The sequence below is a fragment of the Pithys albifrons genome, chromosome Z (assembly GCF_047495875.1).
Source record: "Pithys albifrons albifrons isolate INPA30051 chromosome Z, PitAlb_v1, whole genome shotgun sequence".
Classification (NCBI taxonomy): Eukaryota; Metazoa; Chordata; class Aves; order Passeriformes; family Thamnophilidae; genus Pithys; species Pithys albifrons.
Genome location: NC_092497.1, coordinates 76,731,225 through 76,756,691, shown reverse-complemented (window position 1 = coordinate 76,756,691; position 25,467 = coordinate 76,731,225).

The window sequence follows — 25,467 nt, the reverse complement described above, 5'->3', positions numbered from 1 at the left end:
GCAGGGTACCAAACTCCACAGATGCAGCTGAAGAGAGTAGCTACCTCTAAAGAGAATTTTGAAGCAAAATATATTACTTATTAAAATACAGAATAGCCAGTAAACCTAGAAAGCAACTAAATGAAACTTTATATTTCAAATATATGTAGTTTAAGAAAGAGGAAATATATCTACATTTATTGTAACACCTAGAGGGTGTAAAAAGTTGCAGAATTGGGTAACAGTAAATATTCCTCTATTCATTATTTGAGATTAAGGGACACGTCTGACTATTCTTGAGTTTCAAAATACTCCTAGTAATGATGACCTGAGAAAAACCTTCAGAACTATTCCTCTTTTTCTAAAGTTCAGATAGAGGGACAGCATGTGTCAAACAAGTATTCTCCTTGTTGTTTTATAAAAGTGCTGCACTTTCCTTACTCCTCCAGAATGGGCAGTAGCCTGTTACAGCATGACGTGTGCTCCAAGGAGCTATGCTTCTGTGTGTTACTTGTTTTCATCGGTACCAGTGGGTTTTGTTTACTCCAGCCATCCTAGAGAAAGAGATGAAAAATTTTCCGGAGTTGTATTACTATGAAGAGGGAATAGAAAAAACTGGCAACCTAACTAAAGTCCAAGAAACTTTGCATTTCAAAGGGCATTTAAATATGGCCTTACAACTCAATACTGAATGTGGAAATAAAACACCTCCCAGTACAAAGTGAAGGATATAAATTAATCTAGCACAGAAACTATGCAATTGAAACCACAGACAGCCATTCCTAATGTCCCTAAACTTCTCTTTAGTAATGTATTTTCTTAATACAAATTTCCTGCACAGAAAGGCAGGAAAAAAATTAATTTTCACAGAATCACAGAATATGCTGGGTTGGAAGGCACTGACAAGCATCGCCATTCCTTCAGGTCCTGTCACTGGCTACCAAAGACAGGAGATCAATGCCTGTCCATCCTCTTCCCCTCGTGAGGAAGGTGTAGACCACAGTGAGGTCTCCCCTCAGTCTCCTCTCCCCCTGGTTGAACAGACCAAGTGACCTCAGCTGCTCCTCATATGGCTTCCCTTCAAGGCCCTTCACCATCCTCATTGTCCTGCTTTGCACTCTCTTTAATAGCTTAATATCTTTCTTATATTGCAATGCCCAAAACTGCACACAGTATTCAAGGTGAGTATTCAAGTGCAGAGCAGAGCAGGACAATCCCTTCTCTTGACCAGTTTGTGATGCTTTGCCTGATGTCCCCCAGGACATGGTTGGCCCTTCTGTCTACCAGGGCACTGCTGACTCATATTCAACTTGCCATTGATCAGGACACCCAGGGCGCTTTCCCAGCCCTGCTGTCCAGCATCTTATTCCCCAGTCTGTATGCACATCCAGGGTTGCCCCATCCCAGGTGCAGAATCCAACACTTGTCTTTGTTAGATTGTAGTGATTTAGGCCTAGGCTAGGCCTTAGTTTTAGTATGCCCTGAAGGTGCTAGATCAGAAGGGACACAGGTTGTCACCAGACTTAAGCAAACAAAGAATATTTCATATCATATGACAAAAACTGGGGTGTAAAAAGCAGTGTGGGAGGTGATTCTCTCTCTTCTTCTCGTGGCCACTCTTCTAGGAGGACATACTGCTGCTGTTATGCTGAGTTAAGCCTTACCACGGCTTCGCATCTGTTTTATTTTGGGGAAGTAAACATTTTTATTGTTAACTTTTCTCTCTGTTCGGGTATCTCTTGGGAAGTGAGCCTTATTGGGGTGGTCAGAGTGGTGGAATTTGCTGTTCAGTGGGGAGTGGAGAGTTGTTGTTAACTTTTACTTTTGTGTGTATGTGTTATATTGCATTTTGCTTTTAAATTTTCCTCTTCTATGTAAATACACAGGACTTTCTCTTTTAAGTTTCAGTTTAAGTTTTATCTCACTTTCCCTTGTGGGGAGGGAAGCTGCATTGCTGTGGTGAATACTTGGCATTTTGCCAAAGTCAAACCACAACATAAATTTACTGCCCAGTCCTCTAATTTGTTCAGGTCTCTCTGCATGGCCTTCCTGCTTTCAAGGGTCTCACCAGCTCCTCACAGTTTTGTATCATCATCAGATTTATTTACTATCCCTTCCAGTTCTGTGTCCAAGTAATTTATGAAGATATTGAAGAGCCCTGTGGAACCCCACAAGTGCCAGGACCCCAGTCTGATGTTCCCCCATTCACTATTACCCTCTGTGCTCGACCCATGAGCCAATTGCTCCCCCACCATGTGATGTGTTTATCCAGCTGTGTGCTGGACATTTTGTCCAGAAGGGCCCAGTGAGAGACAGTATAGAAAACTTTACTGAAATCCAAATTCAGCTGCCTTCCTTTGATCAACTAGAGGCTTACCATGTCATAAAAGGAAATCAGGTTTGACAAGGGCGACTTCCATCTCACAAAGCCATGCTGGCTATGACCAATTACAGCTTTGTCTTTTAGGTGTTTAACAATCCTTTGCAGAATAGTCTTCTCCAAAACTCTACTAGGCACTGAAGTGAGACTGACAGGCCTCTAGATTTCAGGGTCCTCCTTCGTGCCCTTCTTGATAATTAAGACAACGATCACCAGCTTCCAGTCACCTGTGACCTCTCTGGATTCCCAAGACCATTCAAAAATCATCAAGAGAGGTTTTAAAATGACATCAGCTAGCTTGTTAAGGATTCTGGGATTAATCCCATCAGGCCCTGTATATGCCCTGTAAGGATCCAGCTTGGAGCAGAAGATCCCACGCAATTTCAGGGTCAACTGGGATCTGATCATTTTTCCAGTCATGGTCCTCCAGCTCAGGGTACTGACATCCCCTTGGTCCATAATCCATGTCAAAAACAGAGGCAAAGAAAGCATCAAACACCTCTGCCTCGTCTCTGTTCCTGTTTGAAAGGTGACTGTCCTCATCCTATAATGGGCCAATGATATTTCTACACTGCTTTTTGCCTTCAATATATTTGAAAAAAACCTGATTTTTTGGCCCTCATATTTTTGACAACTTCAACAACAGCTGAGCTTTTCCACACAAATTTTCTCCATACAGTGGCAAACAGTATTCTGTATTCTTCTCATGTCGCTTGACCTTGCTTCCACTGGGCATACACCTTCTTTTTTCCTCATTTCCAAGGGAAGATCCCTGTTAAGCCAAGCCAGCATTCTGCCTTGCCTGCTTGAATTCTGACATGTGAGAATTTCCTGCTCCTGTGCCCTTAGGAGATGACATTTGAAAAGTGACCAGCAGTGATGGAACCCAGCACATGCAGAAACATTTTCCCAGGAGACTTTACTTACTAATTCCCTGAGCAGCCTGAACTCTGCTCTCCTCATGTCCAGAGTTGAGGTTTTGCTCACACTGTCCTCCTGTCAACAGAGATTTTAAACTCAGCTCTTTGTGTTCACTGTGGCCAAGAGACCACCAGTCTCCCCTTTGCTCACAGGATCTGCTGTGTTGACAAGAAGCAGATAAAGGAGGGCATCTTTTGAAGTCTGCCCCCTTAGGACCTGGTTCCATTAAGTTGTCATCCACATTTTTGGGGAATTTTCTTGCCCAGGTTGTGCCAGCTGTGTGATGCTGCAAGTTAATTTCTGGCAAGTTGAAGTCCCCCAGAAGGACAAGGGCAGTTGACTTGAAAGTGTCTCCTAGTTCCTTAAAAAATAATTCATCAGCATCCTCACCGTGGCTGGGAGGTCTATAGCAGACTCCTACAATGACATCCACATTATTTGTTTGCCCTCCGATTCTCACTGAGAGGTTCTCAACTATGCTATTGCCAACTCTGAGCTCCATACATTCTAACCCTTCTATTACATGCAGTGACAACCCTCTGCTGCTTCTGCTCTGCCTATCCCTCCTGAAGAGCATATAACCATCCAACAGGGCACTGCAGTCACAGGATTCATCCTACCAGGTTTCACTTATACCAGTGATGTCAAGTCTCTAGAACTGGACAAGGCTTCGAGATCCTCTTGTTTATTCTTCATGCTGTGTGTATTGGTATAGAAACATTTCAGGTGTGGTACATTGTAGCCAAAACTTCATGAAGCAGATTGAGGCATGCCATCAATGCTTGTTTCCTCAAGTCATTCTATCGCTCATCACCAGCTAGCCTGGTTTTGTCCCCTTCCCTCTATCAAGCTAGTTTAAGGCTCTATCAATGAGCCTTGACAGCTCCTCTGCTAGAACATCTTTTCACCTCTGAGAAAGGTGCATCTTGTCAGGTGTCAGTAGACCAGGTGTTGGGTAGATCATCCCATAGTCAAAAACCTCCAATTTTTTCCAATTACACCAACTTCAGACCAACTCATTGACCTGATGGATTCACCTATTCCTATCAATATTATTCCTTCTTACCAGAAGGATTGAGGAAGACTACCTGTGGTCCTGATTTCTTTACCAATTGTCCCAGGGCCCTGAAGTCTCTTTTGATTGCCCTCGGACTTCTGTTTGTTATTTTGTCACTGCCAGTTTGAACAACCAATAGTAGATAGTAATCAGAGGGCCATATTAGACCGGAGAGTTTTCCAGTACTGTCCCTTACCCAAGCCCGTGGGAGACAGCAGCTTTCCCTGTGACCTGGGTCTGGTCTGCATATCGGACCCTCCATCACCCTTAGAAGGGAGTCTCCTATTACAACTACCGTTCTTTTCCTGTTAACAGAGAAGATCATAATGCGGTGTATAGGTGGTGTTTTAGGAGGCCCCACTATTTCAGGAGAACCTTTGCCCAACCCCATCAGTTGTCTGGCCTTCTAGTTCCAGAGCCTCATACCTGTTTTAGAAGTTCTAGTCCCAGCTGTCATTTTGAGAAGTAACTTTCCTCCTTTACATGCAGTGACTGGCTTTCAGTCTTCATCTTTAACAGAGCCTTGTTTGACAGTTCTTTGACTAATTACCCAGCAGAGTTCTGAGTTCATCTGCTTCTCCACTACAATGCAGATTTGAGACTTGAGAGTCTTGAGACTGTAGTGACTCTGAAAATAATCACTCTATTGCTTATTCACTCTGTGAAGCATTCACATACTGCGCAGCCTGTTCACTTCTTCCTATAGCTCCTTCACCTGATAACATAGCTCTTCAGCCATGCCACACCTGCAAAGTAACTGCATCTGCTCCAGCCTCATGTAGAGGTATCAGGTACACCTGGCAACCTGTCACTTGGAGAGATGCATCTACAGTTTTATAACTAGAGCTGTATGAAATTGCGGACAGTGAAACCTGTTTAAAAGAAATAAATAAATGTGAAAAGCAGAATTCAGGTGAGATGTGAAACAGCCTGAATCAAACTCTGAAGTTCAGAAGAGCTGGGTTATGCATTTTTAAGGCTGTGTCTTCATGCTGCTGGCTGAGAAAAAGTCTGAACCCTTGTGGGAGAGAGTGTTTTAAACAGCTTTGAAATGCTCTCTCCGAGCACTTTTGAAATGCTCTCTCTAAGAGCATTTATTATCTATTGCATTACAAGGGATTTGGTTTAAAATTTATATAGTTAAGAAGAATACAGATTAAGAAAGATACTATTCATTGACAAATACCAGTTTTAAAACTGATCTAAACAGCTATAGTTATTAAATGTAGATTTCAAGTCATAATTTCAATTTTTTCTAATGCTGCTAAGAGTCTCTGCAACAAAACAAGAGACCTGGCTGTTCATCCAGCTACTTTTCATTTCTATGTACCATTGCTGATCACAAGGACAGAATGGGATGGAAAAAATACACTGCTGAAAGTTTTAGACGTATATATTTTGAAACTAGTAATTAGATTAGAAACTGTTGGTGACAAATATTGAGCAAAATTTGTGAATGCTACAGTTCTATTTGCATATAGGATTAAGGACTTCAACAGAAAATAACACAGTGTCTTGTTTCTCTCAAATGTTGTGTACTTTTTTTAAACTTTTGTTGTTTTGATATTCTTAAAACCTAAGCTTTTTAATGGTGAAATCAATTTGGGTTTCAGCTATAATTTTTCAAATATTTCAGAGGAATTTGGTTTTAATCCAGGTACACAATGTGTTTTTTTACTGTCAGGCAAGTTATTATAAGTTATTGCTTTCTTTTTTTTTTTTTTTTTTTTGCTGAAGAGGTACTGCATGGGCAGTAACTATTGTGTGCCTCAACACACAGCCTAACACTACCTGGAATAAAACTTGTCCAGAAAAAAAAATTAACAGAAACAACAACAAAATATGAGTTAAAATACAGAAATCTGTTCTGTTCTAAATAGAATGAATGCTTTGCTGAAAAGAAATACATTGAGAGGGAAGTTGAAAACTCATTTCCACATTTAAAAATAATGCTTTAAAATAGAATTGGTGTTTTTTTCTTTTCCTGGGGGTCAAATAGTGCAGGAAGCACACTAGTTCCAACCTAGTAAACACATGAAGAGCTCTGAGTTTAGATCATATGTGGCTGTGCTTAAACTGAACTTCATGCCTGTGGATAGGACTCCAGAAGAGGCTCATTTGTAAGGTGGGCTAGTTCAGGGTGGTCCTGAGTTGGAGGAGTTTTGTATTAAAGAAGCATCTCTGCATTTTATTTCTCTAAAGCAAAGAGAACAGACAAGGAACTTTGATGGGCCATCACTGCATGAAGCTGTGGAAATTTCTGGGCTGCAAGTAGTGACCTGAGTCACAGCAGACCCTCAGCTGTAGAGAAGGAGGAACCAGTGACGGAAAGCAGCAGATGTTGGCCCAGGTTCCCAACACTACTGGAGTGTGAAGAGGAATGCAAATATGCATGAATTTCCAACATTTATCATTCAGGAAACTTATTTTGTTCTTTCCTGATTGCTTTGTATACCTAAGTCATGCAATGCTGTGCTGGTTTGAAGGTGAACCAGCAAGGGAAAATGAACTCACCACGAGAGAGATTATAAGTCAGAGCTAAAATTTAATAATAATATTATTATAACAACACTGACACACAAGGGAAATTGCTTTCAACTCACAATACCCCAGCAGTATAACCCAGTGTCCTGGGGCACAAACCCAAGGGGGTTTGTTTGCCCTTGTGCTGAGACCCCTGTGGCTCCCCCAAGTCCAGAGCAAAAGGAAAAGAAAAACCTGTTGGTGCAGGCGAGGGCTGTGGTCTGGGCGAGAGCGGTGATCTCCTGCTGTCGAGGTCCTGCTGCTGCTCTGGATCCGACGAGAAGGTTCCCGAGGTCTTCTTACCCACCACTTATGTACCCTCAGGGAGCACTCAGTTCCTCCCCCTGGGCGGGGACTCACACAATGGGTGATTGACTCTGGGAGCCAGGGGGTGTTGAGCTGTTGATGGCCCATTAGCAGCTCCGCCCCCCTCAGGCTGGGTGTGAAGGTGATAATGGCTCCCTGGGCAGCTGCTGCTAATGGCCCATTGTCCTTGGGGAATGAATAGAGGGGGTAGAATACACAGCTTTGATCACCCCCACACAGGGTTAGCTGGTCCCTCCTGCTGAACTAGGACAAATGCTAACAGGTGAAGCTTCTGCAAATAAATGCAGTGACATCTTAGTTAACATCCTCTGAACTAAAACCACCTTTCTGAAGTTGTGGTTTCAGATAACCCTGTAACATGAGAAAATACTTCTAAAGAAATTGGAGTATGATGAACATTAAGATATTTCCTTTGTTACAGGAAGGATTAAACATGGAGAGTTTTGTGAGTGTAATGAGAACTGTTTGCCAATAACTGTAAAAAGGCTGCTTCAATCAATATATAAATAGTTGCATAAGCATTGCATATTCTACATCAGCATAACAACAAGCCAAAGTTGCTTGCTGTTACAAAGAAAAATCTTTATTTCTAGGTGACCATTTGATAAGGGCATCTGCAGAACACAGTCTCAGTATCCTCCTTGGCTCAAAGTCTCCTTATAACCTTGAGTGTCTCCAAATAAATCTCATGCTTTATTGCCTCTCAACACATGCATTGTGTATACCATAGTCTCCATGGACAGCACTCATTATCTTGGTTTGTCGTAGTTAATCTTTACCTCCCCACATTTTTCTACTTTGAATTCTATGTATAAGTTCATTGTGCAATCTACTGATTCCTTTAAAGCAGAAAATCTACAGACTTTGAGGACCAATTCATTAATATGTGGTAATGTAAAGGAGAATGTAGCCTTTCAGAAGACTGCTCTAACTTCATATTTCTGTAAAGCAATCTGATGATAATAGGAGAAAAGTATGTGCTGGCTACCTGGGAAAAGCAGAAGAAAATCACAGTGAGTGTTTAATTGAAACCTGAAATGAGACATCTAAAACTATAGTTTATGCTAATTTATGCTAATGTAACATATGTGTTTCTTCTCAGTATACCTGTAAATGCAAGTCCTTCTTGCTTCATCAAAAAGTTATTATTGAAGCTGTGTAAAAATCTGCAATCTGTAAAAGGAATGCTGAGGACCAAAAGGTTTTGAGACTTGTGCAACAGTCTTTATTTTGTTCTGCATCAAAGGTGCTACTTCAAAATTATTTCTATAGGGAATGAAATGAAACTTGAAAAAGAAAAGTATTAGATGTACCTAATGTATTAAAGAGTCTCTGTTCTTATGACTGTTTGGTGTCTGTGCTGCAATGAATGCAAGATGAGAAATGGGAACTAAATTAACTGTAATGAAGTAGCAATGGTAGCAGTGTATTTGATGTGGCTGTTTGTATTGTTAATCTGCTAGGCTGTTGGCCACAGAATCTACCAAGAGGAATCCTAGCAATATTGTATTTGAGGAGTAAAAAAAGGAAGAGAAATTGAGGAAAAAGGGGAATACTGAAGAAGGAAATATTAAGCGAAACAGACATAGCAAATATCAAGGCTAGAAATGTCTTTCATATAGTATGACATCTGGGGTTTATTTAATGTATGAACTATAAAAACACAGTACGTACTTGAAAACCTTCATAATAGTAACATAATTTTTTTCAATGAGTAAATTTGCTATGGTCTAATTATTCTGTCTCTAGTTACACGGTATTTATGTGCATGTAAAGAAGATCCTGCTTTAGCCAGTTTTGACCAAATCATTGTCTAGCCTGTTAATTGCATGTGTCAGTGTAGGGCACAGCATATACAATAATTGCTTCTTAGTTTCCTAAATAATTAATGGGCTTGTCTAAGAAAAAAGCTTGGGCAACTGCAGCTGAGATGAAAGTTGTCTGGAAAATGCTTTTACCTCCTGATACAAAATAAAAGTTAAAAGAAAAAAGGTCTGCTGGAATGGCCATGTAGGAATCATTACTTTCATTTCCTATGCAAATAACTCAGTTATCTGTAGAGAAGTTCTGCATCCAAGTATGTAATAAAAATAACAATATAAACAGAGTCTAAATTTGAATATTTTTCTATAACAAGAACAATTATGTAACTGATTTTAAAGATTATTAGTATTTTGAAATTATGTTGTCCAACCCCATCATATTTCTAAAATCTGAAGCATAGAAGTCTATAAACAAAAGCTGAATTGCTGACCTTTTTTAAAAACACTGACTAATTCTGCAAGGTGTATTCTATTATTTTTTGAAGCCAATCAGGCAGTTGAATGTTCTTTTTCACACTTTGTACATGCAAAAATTTGGTACAAGTTCACCTGTGAAGAAAAACAAATGACATCTGATTCACCTGTAGAAGCCAGGACTATATTAAATCTAGGGGAAATATATAAAAATTAACAGACGTAAGGATTTATTGTTTCTTTAAGTCTTTTACAAAACTTAATTCTTCCATAAAATTGAAGTTTTGAATTTAGAAAAAGCATTTAGCTATTTCCTATTGTGAATGTTTTCATGTCCAGACTAACTGGAAGAGGAAAACTGCAGAAGTCATAAAACTATGGGTCCTGGATTGCCAAGAAAGAATTTTTACAGAATCTAGGATCAAAAATGGAACCAAATATTGTATCTCTCTGAATACATGTTTAAATACAGTGGGTAATGAGACTGATGCCGTGAATGACCCTTCCCCCCAAAAACAGGACTTCGAGCCACGTTAGTGTAGGGTAAGATAAAAAGTAAAGGTCCTTTAATAACACAGGGCCTACAGCCCACAGGAATACAGGATGACATGCATGTGTCCCAGTTCTTGTTTCTATGGCTTTTATAATAAGATTCCTCCAATCATTGCTTTACACATTTCTCAGTCCAGCCCCAGTCCCACCCCTGGTCCAACCCCCTGGAATTGGGTCTGGGGTCATCAGGACCCTCTGTCTTCATCAGCTCTTCTTCCTCAGGCACACAAAGGTCTCTTGGAGTTCATCCAATTCTGGCTTTTGGGTCACTCTGACCTATGTTTATGTTTCATTCTGTAGGCCTTCTGATATCCTTCAGCTCTTTACCTTGGAAAGGAGTCTAAACAAGATTAATTAACTAAAGGAATTTGAGCTCCCTGTTCTGGGACAGGGGTAGTGATAGAAAGGCATTAAACTTAAACTGTTAGAAATATTAACCCTCTAAAAATCTACAACTACTGTGTTCCTAAAATCTACAAAATGTGAAAATCAGAACAAAAACCCTTTCGGCATCAAGACAAAGGTAAGTCTCCAGGTTATTTTTAGTAGCTCTTTGTAATGGAAAGTAAGGAGTAGCATTTGCACCAATGATAAGCACAGATGCCTCATTAGTGAAGGAATACCCCAACAGGACTAACAGTGCACTGTCTCACCATAGTGTTTTATAAAGATTCTGTGCAAAGAGGAATCAAATTTGTGGTTTTAATTAGATACTTCATAATAAATATTTGGATTTGTCTTTGAAAAAAAATTGATTCATCTTTATGGAAATATGTTTGAAATATGAAATATAAGGGACTAAAATCAGTTACAATCATCATCCCTTAGTGATCTTTTTTCCTAGAAATACACAGCTTTCATCAATAAAATCCAAATCTGTCTAAATGTTTGGATCACTTTTTTTATAAGATAAGTAGAGAATTGAGATAAAAAAGATCTTAGCTATTAAAGTCTGCTTTCGGATCTGCATAGTGTCTCAAGTTTGAGACTTTTTCTTATGAATGATAGGTCCCTTTTCCAGCTGCACATGTGGTTTATTCGCATACAGACATCTAAAATATAGTGCAAAGATGTCTGTGGTTTAGTGCATAAACTTGTTCATTATTATGAATCATATTTCACTGCAACAGCTGTTTTTTGCCTGACTTAAAATCTAGAGAGTCTGAATGCAATTCCCTATCTAAATTTGAGACTTCACTATTTCCTTGTCTTATGGTAGTTTTATGTTCTTGATTTGAAATATGCTATAATATGTGTCATTAAATTTGTTTTGTTCTAGCAAAAAATGTCTGTGTACTCTATATATTTTTCATTAGTCAGAATTAAAAAATAATTTCAGAACCTCATGAAAAAACATATGGACAGAATAAATTCATATCCAGTGGTTGTTGACTGATGGCCTGAATTCAGCAGGTTGCTTATACATGAGTGTCTTCCTTATCTTGCTCTCCGTGTTGCTTGTTCCCATAGAGGCTTTCATAGGTGAAATGGTGATTGATGTTTGTCTTGGCCACAGTGACCATGCAGCCATCAAGCTTCAGATCTCTGGTACTTTGCACCCATCTTGGTCCTGAGAGGGACCACGCACAGACAGGCAAGAATGGTTGGAAAAACAGCATGTTTTTTATTATCTCCACAGAAAAGCTGTTATCCCAAAAAGGGTTCTTTCATCACTTATGCAAGAAGCCAATCAGCACACAAAATAGAGGTACTTGATTTATTTACAGTTCTGCACAGAAAGAGGTGTGGGGGTGGCAAATCCACAAAGCCAGCATGACAACTATCAATACTCTTCACTATTTGTATATTTTAGCAAAAATAAAAGGTATTAATGTTCATTGGCTACAAGTTATGTGGTTCATTTATTGATTACTATTTTATATTCTATTGGTTAGAAGACTCCCTCACTTCTTTTGCTAATTAGTCTGCATGCTCAGTCCTTCTTTTCTTTTGAGTCAGTGGGTTTCTTGAGTCAGTGGACTGTGAGTCAGTGGGGATGATTTCCCTCTTCTGGAATTATTATTCCCCAACTTGAGCTGATTTCAGCACAGTTGCTTAGTTGGCTTTATGAGTTTCTTCTTTATCTTGGGAGTCCTGCCAAATGTCCTTTTGGCCCATAAATTCTGCATTTGCTGGGTCCACTATCAGTAAGTAGTACATCCTTCTCCATAAGTTTTCTTTTACCTTCCCTTAAGTCTGATAATTTGCAGCATTTCAAGGCCTAAACATTGTCCAAGCAATTCTACTGACAACTAATTTATCTTTCTATCACCTGGAGATCAGAGCCACCCTGTGTTGCTCCCTTGTGATGCTGAACAGGTTCCAGGTCGGCTGGCACCTCTGAGACCTGGTCTGGTGCTGGCAACAGGGTGCTAACCCTCTAGCTATCTTGCCTTGCAGGGGAATGGAAACAGTCTGTGTAGAGTCCAGAATGCCTGCCTGAAACAAGAGGGCTGTTGCAGAGAGCTTACTTCTTGCTGAGGGCATGGCTTCCAGCTGTGGGGGCAAGGGGCTGAAGGGGCAATAGGGGCTGTGCAGGGCAGGGACATGCTCTCTGACTCTGCTGCGTTTACCTGCAGTGGGACCATGAAAACCTCATGAAGTTCAACAAGGCCAGGTACCAGGTGCTTCACTTGGGTTGGGGCAATCCTAGAATCCCAGAATCAACAAGGTTAGAAGAGACCTGCAAGATAATTCAGTCACACCATTGCCCAGCACCATCATCATCACACCTAAATCATGTCCCAAAGTGCTACATTCATCCAGATGTCGGGGCATGGGTCAGGAAGGTTGTGAGTGTGTTGCTTTTGTCACTTCTGCTTGACTCCAGGTATTTATACAATTTTGAGTGTGGCAAATACAATCCTCTCTAATCTGATCTTACAGAAGGCAAAGAATATTACACCCTTTAGTAATTTGTTGTCCTGTACCCATTTAGGTTGGTCAGCAGTTTGCAGGCACCTGTGAAAAATTTCCTATGAAGAGTCTCAAAATGCATAAATCACCTTACTGAACATCAGTAGATAAGTTGACTTTAAAGTTTTTTGTTTGTAAGATATGACTCTTTGAATGGATTGGCCAAGAATAAACAATGATCATTGCACTGCAGCTTAATTTTCCTTTTGTGTTGTCTCTATACCTTAAAGTATTTCTCCTCCATAAGCTTTCATGCTCACAGCTTTTTCTTTGTGGCTGACATCTCTTTAAATAAAGGATTGAAAGAAAGTCTCTTGCAGGGTACATAAGATCTGTTGAAGAATTGTGAGACTGACTGATTTTAAACAGAAAACATCTTAGTTTTCAAATCACAACAGGATTTATAGCACAAATGCTTAAACCAAAAGTGGAGTATCTCTGAGAATAATAACCTGCTGTTTCTGTATTTTTTTTCCTGTTATGATTTCTGTCCGTACTTGGTTTCTTTCACAGTGGTGGAGCTACAGTGGTAAATTCTGTGAAAAGGCTTCACCTGTGTGGAGCCAGTGCCAGCTGGCTCCAAGATGGATGCACTGCTGGCCAAATCTGAAAGATCAGCAATGGTGTGAGCACCTCTGGCTTAGGCCATTTAAGAAGCAGAGGTAAAATCCTGCACAGCTGCAGTCAAAGGAGAGGAGTGAGAACATGTAACAACAGCCCTGCAGATATCCAGGTCAGGGCAGAAGTAGTAGGAGAAACTTCTCCAAGTACCAGAGGATAGATTCCTCTGTAGGCTGTGGTGAAGGTCATTGTGGGGCAGGCTGTTTCTCTGCAGCCTATGGTAGTACACAGTGGAGCAGATACTCACCTGTAGGCCATGAAGGACCCCGTGTTGGTGCAGGTGAATGCTCAAAGGGAGATGTGACCCCGTAGGAAGCCCAAACTGCAGCAGTCCCCTCATAGGACCTGTAGCTCCATGGAAAGAGGACTCCATGCTGAAGCAGGTTTGCTGGCAGGACTTGTGACCCTGTGGGAGACAAACCGTGGAGCAGTTCATGAAGACCTGCAGCCCAAGGGAAGGATTTAGCCTGGAGAAGTTCGTGCAGGATTGTCTCCACTGAGACCCCACAGAGGAGCGTGAGGAGTCTTTTTCTTGGGAAGAAGGAACAGAAAGTACATGTGATAAACTGATCACAACTTCCATTCCTATCTATCTGTGGTGCTGGCAGGGAGTAGATAGGTTTCTGGGAGTGAAGTTGAGCCAGGGAAGAAGGGAGGTTTGGGGGGAAAGCATCTGTTAAGATTTGGGTTTTATTTCTCATAATCCTTCTCTGATTTGATTAACAATAAATTTAATTAATTTCCACAAGTCAAGTCTGTTTTGCATGGGATGGTATTTGGTGAGTGACTTCTCCTTGTCCTTATTTCAGCTGCTTTCATTATATTTTCTTTCCCCTGCTCAGGTGAAGAGAAGAGTGATAGAGCATCTTTGGTAAGCACCTCGCATCCAGGCAGTGACAACTCACTGCACTGTCCTTTGGTTGGACATACAAACTTGATTCACCAACAACATTAATAATAATAAAAAGTTATTTGTTTTTGGTTTACATCTCATCTTGAATGTAAATCTCTGTATCTCTGAGCTATTATTTTTGCTTACAATTGTACTTCTGTTCTTTCCCACTCTTGCAGTTTTCCTCAACAATCTTCAGCCTAAACAAAAATCTCAATCCCACAGAGCTGTTTTCTTCTCTATTTTAGCTCATTTTCTGACCAGAATACTAATTTAATGAGGAGTTCCTAAGAGTTCAAGTGGTGCCAATTAGCTAGTGTGTGTCTGCCTATTTGTTTTTTGCTTTGGTTAAACTTCAATGACAAGACACTACCAGCAATGTAATATTGCCTTTGAAATATTGGAATGGTAGTGGCAATTTAAATTCGTACACTTAGATTCAACCATCTGTTAGAATATTTAGTAGTAATGTCTTTCTAGTCTGCAAAAGATGCTATTAATATATCAATATTTGTTACAGTTACCCACTGTAGCAGTACATATACTGCTTTCTCATTGCTAATCTTTCATTAGATATTTTGAGGAAGCTCTGGGTACCTCGAAATTATGGGGTATCTGCTGAGAGGGGGCAAAGGGGGTGATAAGAAAGATGATGACTTGAGTGTTGGTCTACTCTGATACAATTGTGCAATTGTTCCTTTCCACAGGATTTTCTTGTGCCAGCCGATACAGCATCCTTTATCAATAAGACACGTGCTCTGAATTTCAAAAATAACATCTGGTTTCCCATCCTAGTTTGAAAACCATGAGACATTTCAGAGATTTTTGTGCTTTTAAGTTATTCTTTCTATTATCTGAAGTTTCCAAGGCAACAATTTCCATAAAACCTTTTTCATCCTTGCAATAGTATTAATCTGGTCTGGAGCACTGAAAAGGAATGGAATCTTCCTTAGAGAAAATAACATCTGACCTGTTTGATTTAGCGTTCCTTGATACGTGCAGTCATTTGAATTTTCATACTAGTAAGACACTATGCCATAGATCATGGCTGTCTTTAGACAAAAAATAGGCAGATTCAGTTCACTAATTGAAGCACCTTTCACAAATGAAGGTGCATTTCTTGAAAGTTTGATGTCCCAGGACAGTGGCTAAACTTTGTTGTGCAAGATCAGCTGTACTACTGCAATGCATGTTTAATTGACTTTCATTACTGCATCACAAGAATATTGCAGTTACTTTTCTTTTATCTATAAACTGCTGTTCCACACCACACACTCTCATCTTCTGGAGAAATAAGGAGAAGATGGAGTATTCAATATGAAGAGAAAAAGTCATATTTGCTGAAGTAAGTGTGGTTTATAGGAACTAGCTATATGGGCAGGCAGATTCATGAGCCAGATCCTACCTACTAACTGTTTCTAGTCCTCATTGTAGGGTGTCTTACATGGAATTGGCACACACACAATAAACCAGAGTATCTGAGCTGTTTTGTTTCACTGAGCTAAAATTGAATTCCTCAGCAGCAATCCTGTGTGAAGCTGTGTACTATATGTGTCCTGTAGTGATGTTGCTGAGAATGGATGCTATCAGAGGGTAGAAAGAGAGACATAAATCAAAACTGAAGGTCTCTTTTCTCCTTCCCACCATATTAAGGTACTTATAAGTTTTTGTTACCTCAGGAGTAGTGGAAGAGGTTGTTGCTGGGATGGGGTGTGTGGTGGTGCAATTCTGGGTATGCAGATCCTTTCACACAAGTAATTCTCAGATTTCACTTCCATGACATGAGCAGTATGAAACTGAAGTAATTTGATGGTAATGTTTTCCTCCTGCAAAATTCTGTAGAGAATACATGATCTGGTTAATAGTGAAGTAAAAGAATCAACCAAATAGGAAATTATTTCTTTTGTTTTGCTTTTTCATTTTTAGCAACAGAAAGGTTTTATTCAAGAATGAGAGGCTAAATAAATTGTCAGTGACTTGTAGTCATACACATGTGCATGCACTACCAGCTTAGGGAACAGTAGTTGGAAAGCTGCACAGTGGAAAAGGACCTGGTGGTGCTAGCAGAACATCAGCCAGCAACGTGCCCAGGGGGCCAAAAAGGCCAGTGGCATCCTGGATTGTGTCAGAAATAGTGTGGCCAGCAGGACCAAGGCAGTGATTGTCCACCTATACTTGGCACTAGTGAGGTCACATATCAAATTCTGTGTCCACTTCTGGGCCACTCCCTTCAAGAAAGATGTTGAGGTGCTGGAGTGCGTTCAGAGAAAGACAATAGAGCCAAAGACAATAGGCTCTGGAGAACAAGTCGTATGAGGAGTGGCTGAGACATCTAGGCTTGTTTAGCCTTGAGAAAAGGAGGATGAGGAGGGACCTTACTGCTGTCTACAATTACCTGAAAGGAAACTGTAGCCATGTGGGTGTTGGTCTCCCAAGTAACAGGTGGTAGTGACAGAGGAAATGGCCTCAAGTTCCTCCAGAGGAGGTTTAGATTGGATATTAGGAAAAACTTCTTCACTGAAAGGGTTGTCAAGCTCTGGAACAGGCTGTCCAGGGAAGCAGTGGAGTCACTATTCCTGGGGGTGTTTAAAAAACATGTAGATGTGCTGCTTATGGACATGATTTAGTGGTGGACTTTGCAGTGCTGGTTGGACTTATCTTATAGGTATTACCCAACCTAAGTTACTTTCTGGTTCTGCATGGGGGAAGTAAGTTTGATTCCCTTGTCCATAAAGAAGGATATTCTTCTAGAAAGTAACTCCTAATAGTATCCTAATTTAGGGGTTTACCAGATATGGGGAGAAGTTTGCTTCTTGAGGACTTATACCTAATTTATATTCTTATGTCAGCATGTATGCACCAAGTTGCAAAACCCACTCCTGAGGCAGGGCAAAGGACTTTCTTGTAATAGATCCCTTAGGATAGATCAGAGTGAAGTGACTGGCTATGCGTGTTTTAAAACAATTTAGTTTGAACAGAAAGGAGGCATGTAGCCATCTTGGTTCTTTTCTATAGGAATATCACAACAATAATATATAAGGGTAAAGAAAAGAAAAAGAAAAAAGAACAAGAGCACATGGAGAAGAGAAAGTAGACCCATAAGCAAGACTTAATAGTTGCAATTTCCATGTCCATAGTTGGAGTCTTGATCTGTGGAGACTGGGGATGATGGCCCATGCAACAAAGACTTCAAGGTGTTATATATGTTCATGCCTACATGGGAATACCCTGATACCACCTCAGGGGTAGAGTTTTACACTGCCAGATGTAGTTGTGCCATATGAGAAGGGAGGAATACCTTCAGGATTACCTGTGAGTTCTCAATACCTCCCCTTCCGAGGGAGGGGTAGGGGTGGGTAGTTGCACACTGTCAGCCTTATCAAGAGGGAGGAAATTGTCATCATAAAAAGCATTGGTCCACTTCTGAACCATCTGTTTCTTATCAGCATTTTCCCTTATCTGATGTGAAAACCCATTATTTAAGACAGTAGTTCTGGATCACTCGGGACAATAGATTGTGAGGTTCATCTAGCCCATGAAACCAAGTTTGGTAGATCACACACCAGATTGCCAATATTCACTCAGAATGATAATTTGAAGTGAAATTGGCTGAAAATTACACTGCAGTTTGTGGACATACAGGATCAGTAAAATAAAAAAAAAAATAGAATCATTTCATCACTACAACCACGATACAGAAAAGCAAATTACATACTTAATAACTTCTTTTGCCTTCTCAGAGGAAAACTAATGATTATGTAAGCACAATAGGACCAACACTCTATATTCATGTTACGTTGTCTCTGTGGGATGGCAGAGGAATGTCACTCCTAAGGACCTGATTCCAGTATATATGGGATTTTTGATGTGATGCTGCTTTTAGAAAGACACCATACTTTCCTGTTACTCTAACTGTGACTAAAGCTAGCATAACAGAGAATTCGTGTGTTTCATATTTACAGCTACTTCATCTCCAGATAAAAATTTATACCATCTGGGTCACCATGGATGACTTTACCTTGGAGGCTTTTCATGTACATACTTCTTTTCATCTGCTTTGGCAAACATCCCACATTAATTGTAGAGAAGGTAGAAGGCAAGAAGGGTTGGTTCTAGTGAGTTTTCAGAAGACCTGCTACTCTCTAGGCAAAATCTAACAAGATTATGTCATTTAGTACATGTAGCAGCACTGGCTGGACTCCATGATCCGGAAACACTCTACCAATTTTCTCTGAAATTAATGGGAATTCTGTTGCAGACTTGCAGAGTCTTCACAGCACCTACATTAGCAAACTAACTTCTTTACCAACAGCAGATCAAGTAGGAACATGAGAGTCTCAGACACATTGAGGGAATGTTTGCCCAAAACCAGTCAGGTTGGAGATGATGGCTCTTGGCTGGCTTAAGCAGCACTTGGGGAATTACAGAAACCCCTGAAGACAAAAAAAAGTCAACCCCAAAATAAGTCTAGGACTAGCACAAGAGGCTGCAGTGGTGGATGGGACCTTGCCAAAGTAGTAAATGCAATCAAAGCTCAGTTTGATGCCACACAGGTCACCCAGGGGGGACACCTGGCCTCTGCCTGCCTGGGCAGGATGCATTCCCAGGGGTGCTGTGAGCAGCCTTTCCTCCTACCCACGTGGTCCAGAAGCTGGGGGATCAAGAAGTGCCCACGCTGAGGAGCTGGCTGGGGGGTTGCATGGTGGCTCCACCCCAGGAGTGTTTACAGCCAGGAATCACAGGAGGCGTGAGCCTCCATCACTTGGGGGCTTCTCTGGAGAGTCTAGTAGGGGATTGCACTTGAGATTAGTTACAGAAGGGTGCTCAGAGATTTGGGGGTGTTTATCAGCATTTTCTAAAGGGTTCCTGATGTGTGATTCATGAGTTGCATCACTGACACTTACCTCAAAAGTGTAGCTCACTGACAGCCAGTTAATTACACATTCATACATCAATAAACCACTTTGATACTGATTTGGTTTAGCAACATGAACATTTTTTCCCCTGAGACACAGTGTTTATTCCAACATCTGAACAGAACAAGAGCAGATAGGAAAAAACAGGAAGCTCTTTTGATATTCTATATACATGCACTATATATAGCTATAAATAAGCTTAATCATTGTAACTGCAGAAATGGCCTTTCTTTGGACATTAAAGATTGTGTGCCAGAAATTTTTCTATATACATGTCTGAAAGACTGAATTTCAAGGACTGAGTTCTTTCAAGAAGATATGCTTGATATCTGCAAAAGGCACTTTGTTATTCTGATAGCCTATGGCACTTTCCTAAATGTAAGAAAACATAAAAGACATTTGGATAGATTTAGCTTACAAAGCTGGAGACATACAACATTCAAAACAATAGTGACAACATTTATAGATCTCATGTTCTTTCCCCTTCCCTTTTCCCTTCCCCTCCCTTCTCCTTAGGTGTTTATGTATTGGTCTGCTTCTGGGCATGCTGTTGAAGAAAGAAAGATATGGTGGGGTTTATTCAAGGCAAAAAATATGTATGGCAAACTTTTTCTTAAAAAAGTAGCCTGCGGGGTCTTCTCAGCTGTTTCTCATTCAGCATAGATTAAGATGTCTGGGTCAGGCTTCTGGCTGTGGCAGTACTGGCAATGATAAATAATCACAGTTTAAATTTTAGTTGTACTTGATCATTCATCCTTCTGGCATGTTCCATGGATTTTTATTTTGCTTATGACTCACTTGTATTTTTGTAGTGTATCTCTTTGGACCTGCCTAACAAAATTTAATGAAGGAGATGAAGATGATAACATTAACCATCAAGCATACCAAATTATTTCTCTTTGACCCTTTTCGTACCACTGTCTTCCTCCATGATTTTATTCTTTATGGCTCCTATTACATACAGTCAGTTGATATTGCCTGGACACCATGTACCCACCAAAGCTATTCTGTCCCTCCCCTCCTCAGCTGAACAGGGGAGAGAAATACAGCAAAAGGCTTATGGATCAAGAGACAGGGAGGAATCACTCCCTAATTACCATCACAGGTAAAACAGGCTTGACTTTAGGAAATTTAAATTTGGGAAGTCAATCAAATCGGAGTAAAGTAGTCCAAAAGAAAGCCACATATTAAAATGCCTTCCTCCCACCTCACCCTTCTTCCTGGGCTTAAGTTTTTTCCTGATTCTCTACCTCTTCAGGACCACAAAAGGACAGGTATGGGGGTTGCAGTCAGTTAATCATAAGTCTCTGCTGCTCCTTCCTCCTCAGAAAGAGGACTACTCACACTCTACTCCTGCTCCAATGTGGAATTCATCCCACAGGAGGCATTCCAATTTCTCCAATATGAAGCTTTCCCATAGGCTGTAGTTCTTCACAAACCACTTCAGTATGGGTCCCTCTGCAGGTGTTCTCCTTCAGGAACAGGCCACTCCAGCGTGAGTCCCCCACAAGGTCACAAGTCCTACCAGCAAACCTGCTCCGTGCAAACTTCCCACAGGACCACAGCATCCTTCAGGCATACACCTCCTCTTCCAGTGCGGGGTCCTTCATGTGTTGCAGGAAAATCTTTGCACTGGCACCTGGAGCACCTGTCTCTCTCCTTCTTCTTCACTGGCCTTGACGTTTGCATAGTTGTTCCTTTCCCATATCCTCACTCCTCTCTTCTCCGTATGCAGTTTATTTCTGTGTGCAAACCTTTCCTTCTTATATGTTATTGCGGAGTTGCTACCACTGTTGCTATTGAGCTTGGGTTTGGCCAGCAGTAGACTCATGTTGGAGCTTGCTGGCATTGACTCCATTGGACATTGGGGAAGCTTCTGGAAGTTTCCCATAGAACCCACCTTGGTAGTTCTCCCCACCTACCAAAACCTTGCCATGAAAACCTATGGTATTAAGAGTTTATTCTGCAAAAGGAAAAGCTTGAGAGATTCCACAGTCTATTCTTTTAGTATTTGGTTAAGTGTTACATAAATGAAGATGTTTGACAAAGAATTGTGAATAATAAGAGCAAAAAACTGGCAAAAAAACCACCACAAAGAAGACCAGGAGAAATTGGAAGTTGAAGTGGCCCCAGACATGAGGAAAGAGACTACTATTGCTTTTGCTTTTGCAAGCAAGTTGCAAATAAAGTGCAGGCAATATGTAAGTAAAAGGAAGCTTAATTGCAAAAAGAGTTTGTCTGCAAAAAAATACCAGTGTACTTTAATGTAAACAGTTTACAAATAACTTCTGTCTGCATCCACATATTCTATCTTTGTGCATCATGGCTTTGACATCATTACCAGGACAATGCAAAAGGTTGTCAATAGCTAAAGCATGTAAATATGCATGTCCAGCCAAAACCTTTGGATTATAATGGAGTTTTTTATGTTTCACATGTTTCTATCGTTCAGTATTTCAAGGGGGAAATATAATTGTTTTTGAACAAGCAAACTGGCACTGCTATTAATGTAGCAATAAGCTAATGACACAACATGGTATTAGGGTAAAGAAATCCTAGTCTTTAAATGAAAAGTACAGCAATGAAAAAAGTCATAGACTGAGTATTCTGTTTGTAATAAAATTGAAGTTATGGAACCCTTTTTGGTGAAAATTCATTCATATCCTGATGTGTCTTTGAGTTAGAAATGAAGAAATTCAACTACAAAAATTGTTTCACATCTTAGATGAAATTAGTTCACATCTAATAGCAAATGCAGTTCTTAAAATAGAATTTCAGTGCTTTGCTATAATTCAAAGTGTGGCCTCTTTGGTTTTGGCTATTGACTTCTTTACTGAGCTGTTTTAAAATGGTGTCATCAGTCTGCAGCAATGACAGCAGTGGTATTGATATAATCAGACAGTAGGAACTTAGTAGGAACTGACCGTAAAGCGAGTCAGTTGGGTGGAAACAAGAGAAGAAACACAGGCTTCTACTGAAAACAGTTATGGTATTTTCCTTAAAACTGCACATAGAAAGTGTCAGACAGAAGAGGTATTGGTATTGCCTTGCTACGGTGCCTTGGCAAACCACACGGGGCCCTGCTGAGTACTGACTACTAAAATTACCATTGACAGCAAGGCCTCTGACTGTAGTTGTTCTTCTGAAAATAAATAGAAATGTAATTGTTTTTCTTAATCATGTATTTCTCATCCCAGTGAGACACTGTCTCCCAGGAATGTTGTTTGGAGATATCATTGAAGGGATTTTAAAAATGTACCATAAAGATGTACTCAGTGGCACATCAGTAACTAATTGTCTTTCATGCATCAAATTTTATTTCAGGGTTCTGAGCTATTACTATTAATTTCACTTCTCTTCCTGGTCAGGATTTTCTGGTTTGGGATTTTGATTTAATCATTGGTTTAGGCACAAAAAATAATGTATCAGTCCAAAATGAAACAAATCCTAATTACTGATTTTTTTTTTATTTAACATGCACAATTTTCAGAATTACTGAAGGCAGTCAGAGGTGATATATTTCTGGGGTATTTTTCAAGCATCTGACTTTAGAACTCAGGGACAACATTAATATTAATGGAGATAATAGGATAAAATACAATTCTATCTGGATTTTTGGATCTATGTTAGAATGGTGTTACATCTTGTAACTGAGATAGAAGTTGTGTACATATTCAAGTCAATTCTATGGTAATCAGCGGGTTACCTTCCATATTTCTAGAGAAGTCTTTCAAAGAGAGATTTAGACCCTTGATATTAAACTGAGCCATGATTCCTGCTGTTTTATACCTTGACATTAAAGGTGGAACTCTTGTTAGAAAATGGTGTTGTTTCTTTAGGCACCTACCTTAAAAAAGCAAAATCTTGACTTCTACACTTTGTCCTTTTAGAGAACAATATTACAGGATTTGATAGTGTACCTATCACAGGTTTAAAAGTGGTGGCAGATAAGCCCATTTTCCCCTCCTGTCTTCCATGGAGAACACTCCATAGATCAATTTGCTTTCTGATAGCAGATCTATTATGATGTACTGTATTACTTAAATAAATGCCAGGAAATTGAAAGACATTCCATCCTGTTAGAAATTTAGCAACAGCAATCACATTTTTTTAAACAGTTTGTGTTTGCAATTTCATCGTCTCTTACAATACTTCCTGAATATTACGAAATTTTCTTAACCAATGTTTTCATACTTTTCCAAGAACTGTACATGGTTAATTTAATCTTTTTTTTTCTTATTTTTTTCCACCTAAGATTCAACTTTATATTTAGCTTTATGAAATTTAATTTGATGTAATTTTACAAAAAGTCACTGTGGTTTACTAACAAATAATTATAAATTAAAAGTTATTTATTTATAAATTATTGCAAATATTGAAGCATATTCCAGATTCTCTCCTACAGCCTTTGTCATCCCAATAATTTTGGAATTCATAGCTTATCTTATACTTTTTCTTTCTTGTTATCATCCTTAGGACAAGAAAATGTATAACATGCAGTATTCTTGTGCAGCATGAGAGTGCTACACTGTCTTTTTCTTTTCTTTTTGTAACTCTCTCCAGTTCTCCATTTGTAGGGAACAGAGAAAGCTGCCACATGAACACTGAATGTTGTTAGTGGTTTAGGGCAGTCCTGTGGTGTAAACTCCGAATCCCAAGGACCTGAGTTCGAGTCTCAGTGGGGACCGTCCCCTTGCAGTTAAAGTCTCCCTACCATCCAATCCTATCAGATCTTGGATGCTCAGCAGGATCAGCCCCGGTTAGGACCGGGTGCTGTGACAGTCCTGAGGACTTCACTGTCACTGTCCAAGCTCGCTTGACTGTGGCAGATGGACCTCAGGACTTAAACAGTGGGGCCAGTTCTGCGCACGCTGTGCCTCACCTAAAAAATCCACTGCGCAGGCTGGAAGGGCACACCCACATGGGGAGAGCCCTTCCCAAATCTTTGTTCTTGAAGTCTGGCCATACATATCTACCTACCTGTTAGTGCTTTGGTTTGCTCTTCATAAGCTGTCAGGGAATTGAGCACTGTATCTGAAAGTTTATTAAATGACAGAGTGATACTTTCAAAAGGCTGGAAAGGACTGTGTAATTTTCTCAGAAGAGATTTTATATGCTATGCATGCCTCTGGCAGCATGGAATCTGTTATTGCCTTTTCAAATTAAATGCTGCCTCCCCCCCCTTGGTTTCAATGGTAAAATAACACCTTATTTAACCAAATGACTAAGCACAACAGTGCTACTGAAAACAAAGATCTATGTAGGTTATTTAAAATACTTGATGCAAGATGTTCTCTGCTTTATACTTCTGCAGTTTGCATACACCAATGGGAAATAAAGAACTTGACCTTTTGCTATGGCTTTACAGAAAATTTGACTGCTACATTAATAAATTTTTAATTACCCTTTTGGCGCTATGATAACATTGTAATTAGTATTTCTGACAGAAACACAGAAGACAATTATAGAACATGAATTATTCATAAAAGTGATGTTTTTTGCTTGACAACAAGTAATAGATCCAGGATTTTCTCACCTGAAGGAAGCTTTCAGGAACCTCTTAGGGAGCTCATCCTGTGACCTAACTGTTGTACATCTGTTTGAGTCATGAATATCAGAACTTGTCTAAATACTTCAAGTGTTCTGAAAATTTCAGTGGCTAAAACCTGCTATTTATGCTATTGTCCAGAAAATTATGTATGAAAACATGAGGAAGGAATCTTAAAACTTGATTAAAGTTTTCCTCATGATTTATGTTCCAGTTCCATGCTAAAAACATGGCAAATTCAGTCCTTTTACAGTGTCTTGCTTCTTGACTCTTTTCTCCACAGTAAGGCAAAACTGTGATTTTTTTAGTGGGTTGTTCATTCATAAAGGTGGGAACTTGCTGCCTTCTGAGGGATTGTTTGAATCATTTTGTGTTATGCTACCTGTACTTGAAAATAAAGTGGTGTATTTATGGAGTTGCAACCATGCACATGCTTTATGTAGTTTGTAAGAACAGTGATTGATCCTTTTCTAAGACAAGTATGTTTTTGTATCTGCTTGTACAAGTAGTAGCATAATGATTTTTTATGTAATTTTAAGAGTCAAAATAGAGGCAACCATTAATCAACAAAAGTGCCACTAATCTGAAATATTCAGTG